This window comes from Nicotiana attenuata, chromosome 12 (genome assembly GCF_001879085.1).
Source record: "Nicotiana attenuata strain UT chromosome 12, NIATTr2, whole genome shotgun sequence".
Lineage (NCBI taxonomy): Eukaryota > Viridiplantae > Streptophyta > Magnoliopsida > Solanales > Solanaceae > Nicotiana > Nicotiana attenuata.
In genome coordinates this window covers 7,002,411-7,006,400 of record NC_032000.1, presented here as the reverse complement: position 1 = coordinate 7,006,400, position 3,990 = coordinate 7,002,411, and positions in this window count along the sequence as shown.

Here is a 3,990-nt window from a genome sequence, read left to right as displayed (position 1 = left end):
ATATATATATATATATATATATATATATATATATATATATATATATATATATATATATATATATATATATATATATATATATATATATGCTTATCTTATGTATAATAATAGTATCTTTATATTTTTGTATTTTTCATTTGAATCTAAAGTTTCTTTATTTTTTTTATTTTAAAATAATTTTAAACTCTAACTTGAAACTACTCCCCAATTTAAGTGGGTAGTTTTTTTTCCTTTTTATTTATTTATTATTATAGCTAATTATAGGATATCTTTATTTATTATCAAATAAAGTAACCAATTAATTCAAAATTTAAAATTCAAAGGTTTTTTTTAGTTATAAGGGAGTAACCAAAACTATTCCTCAACATGTATAGGTAGTTTTTTTTTTTTTAATATTTTTGTTTTTTTACTGTAGCTAATTTAATTTTTTCTTATATTTTAATATTAAATAATTTTAAAACTCCAACTTAAAACTATTCTCCAGTTGAATGCCACTTGGAAAATATTTTGTTTTTTTATTTTAAAATAGTTTTAAAACTCCAAATTGAAACCACACCCCAATTTGAATTGGCTTATCTCTTTATTTTCGGTTTTTATCTTAAAATAATTTTAAAACTCCAACTTGAAACTATTGTCCAACTTGAATAGGTAGTTTTTTTATTAATATTTTCTTTTTTTATTGTAGCTAATTTAATTTTTTCTTATTTTTCCTTTAATTTAAAATAACTTTAAAACTCCAACTTGAAACTACTCGCCAATTTGAATGAGTAATTTTTTTTTTAATATTTTCTTTTTTCTCATATAGCTAATTATAAGATATCTATATTTATTAATTTAAATAGAGTAACCAATTAATTCAAAATTTAGAAAGGTTTTTTTTTTAAATTAAAAAGGTAGTTTATTTTGTCTTAACAATGCCAATTGGCTTTTTGTGGTTATGCCACTTGTCTTAATAATGTGATTGCCTCTCATTTATTATATATAGCTTATCTCACCTCAATTTATTTAATTAGGGTTGAAATTAGTGGGCGTTTGGACATAAGAATTGTAAAATTCCAAAAAAAAAAAGTGAAAAGATTTTCAAGTGAAAATGTTATTTGAAAATTAGAGTTGTGTTTGGACGTGAATATAATTTTGGGTTATTTTTGAAGTTTTGTGAGTGATCTGAGTGAAAATTTTGAAAAACAGCTTTTTGAAGTTTTTAAAATTTTCAAAAAATTTCAAAATACATCTTTAAGTGAAAAGTTAAAAATTTTATAAACAAACGCTGATTTCGAAACAAAAAAGTGAATTTTTTGGAAAAAAAGAGAAACTTTTCTTATGTCCAAACGGCCTCTTAATGTCACCAAATATTCTTTTTGTGAATACAAAATACAAGAATAAAGGATGTGTATATCAAGTCAAAACGTTACAGTTACTGTTAGTTTCTGACAGTTGCGTATCATTTCATTGACGTAGCTTTGTGTCCAATTTCTCTACGAGTATTTTTTTTTTCTTCTCAAAAGCAGGAAAATTTTATTTTGTGTGTCATACAGCTGACACTAGTTATGTCAGTTGTATGAGACATCTTTTTTATCTCATAGTTTAGTGGAACCAGATTTTGTGGACCTAAAAATATAAGATTTGGGGTCCACAAATTTGTGAGAAAAAAAAGAAACTCACACAATTAATGTAAGTTGTGTGAGACACAAAATAAAACTTCTCCCAAAAGCAAGAAATAAAACGTGATAGTTGACGTGACCTTTTCTGATATGGCCAAGGAACATAATTGATACGGACCCTTTCACGTGAAAACAGTACAATTGCCAGCTCCGGTCGTTGTTGACACGTGCGACTGTTTCTATGCTGCATTCAGTAGAAAATTTCCAAATTCAGTTTGCTGATTTTTTTTAATACTTTAATTAAAAATTCTTTTATTATGAAGAGAATTTCCTTAAATGATTTTAGAAATCCTCAAAAAACTTAACAATTTCTTTTAACCAAAAAACACTTGTTTGGAAAAAGAAAATCTCAAAACTTGTATACTCAAATTTGCAAGCTGTAAAACAAATGCCGTTCACCTAAACGAAGTTTTTTTTTTTTGTTGCTAAAACCTAAACGAAGTAAATATTGTTATATGCCGTTCATCAACAATATATAGAATGCTTCTAACTTGCACCGCGTACTATATATGCAAGAAAGGAATTGGCGAACTTTTCACAGGTAGCAGAGGAGAAGTGAGAAGCTGGTCAAAACGATAATCCAAGAGGTCCATTGTCGAGGAAGCTTGAGTCCTAGTCCAACTAAAAGATTTCAAGAGTTAAATTTTTAACCTTAGCTTGTCTATACTTAGAACTGGTGTTACTTAGTTTTGATAACCCTAGGTTTGGGGCTGTATGTCCAAACCTAGGCGGATAGTTGATAGGATTTTTGTTATACTTGTAAATATTTTCCTGGTAATAAAATATAAATTACCAAAAAAGATATTTAACATACTATTCTCAAATTTTAGTAAAAAAAACCTATAAAATATTAAATTCGGATGGCAATTTTCATTTCTAAAAGTGCATATATTGAAAAATTACAAAATATTAAATTCGGATGGGAATGTTTCATTATGTTTAGTAAGGTTACACCGTGATTTGATAGCTTTGGAACGGCTCCTAGCACGTTCGAGGACAAACGTGAGTTTAAGTGGTGGAGGATGTAACGACCCGACTGGTCGTTTTGAGTATCTGCACTTCACTCGGTGATTTAGAGCCAAACTCTGTGTTTCGAAGCCTTTAGAGCCTCATTCTAGCCTTTCTTTATTTGCGTTGCATAGTCAGGGTATTGACCCGGGTAGGCTTATATGCAAAAAAAACTGATAAAACACAATTTTGCCTAAAACTATTTAGTTGATTTCAGTCAACGTTTTGAGTAAATGGATCCGGACCCATTTTTTTTACAGTCCCGGTGGGTCCGTATTGAAATATGGGATCTGGGCTTGTGCACGGAATCGAATTCCGAGGTCCCTAGCTTGAGTTATGAATTTTTATTGAAAATTAAAAGTTTGAAAAATCTAATGTTTTCAAGAATTGATTGAATATTTGGCATTGTTAATACCGGGTCCGTATTTTAGTTCCGGAGCCTGGTACATGTCCAATATAATATTTTTGACTTATCTGTGAAATTTGGTGGGAAACGGAGTCGGTTTGACGTGATTCGACGTCCGGTGGTAAAAATAGAGATTTCAAAGCTTTCTTGAAAATTCATTTGATTTGGTGTCCAATTCGTAGTTCTAGGTGTTATTTTGGTGACTTGATCACGCGAGCTAGTTCGTATGATATTTTTAGACTGGTGTGCACTTTTGGTTTGGAGTCCCGAGGGGCTTGGGTGTATTTTGGATCATTGGTTGAGAGACTAGTACAGTTAAGAAATTTGGGAGTTTGACCACGGTCAATATCGGGTTAAGACGACCTCTTTTCAGTACTTTGAGTGTGCGAGCAGGTCCGTAGCATGTTTTATGATTGAAATTCATATATGGTTTGTGTCCGGGAGGTTCCGGATGAGTTTTGGGGTGGTTTTGGATCATTTCGGAGAAGTTTGGGTTTTGTTGGTTTCTGGTGCGACACTGTTCATTCGCAATTGCGAACCTTTTATGGCAATTGCGAAAATACTGTTCATCTGCAGTTTCCAACCATTTATGGCAATTGCGGAAACACTGTTCATTGAAAAATGCGAAGTTTTGTTCGCAAATGCGACATCTGCAGCCTGTTAAGTGTTGAGAATTTCGAGTTTTTGCTTCATTTTTCCTGAACCCTAGCTTCGAGGTGAGGCGATTTTGAGAGGGGATTTCATGCCAAATCATTGGGTAATTATCTTTAATCAATTTTCAACTATATTTCATGATTTTATACAAGATTTAACATCAAATTCATGGGAAAACTATGAAAAAATTTGGGGATTTTGTCAAAGTTTTGAAAAATGAAAATTTGAGATTTGGGAGTCGAATAAGACTCGAATTTGAAA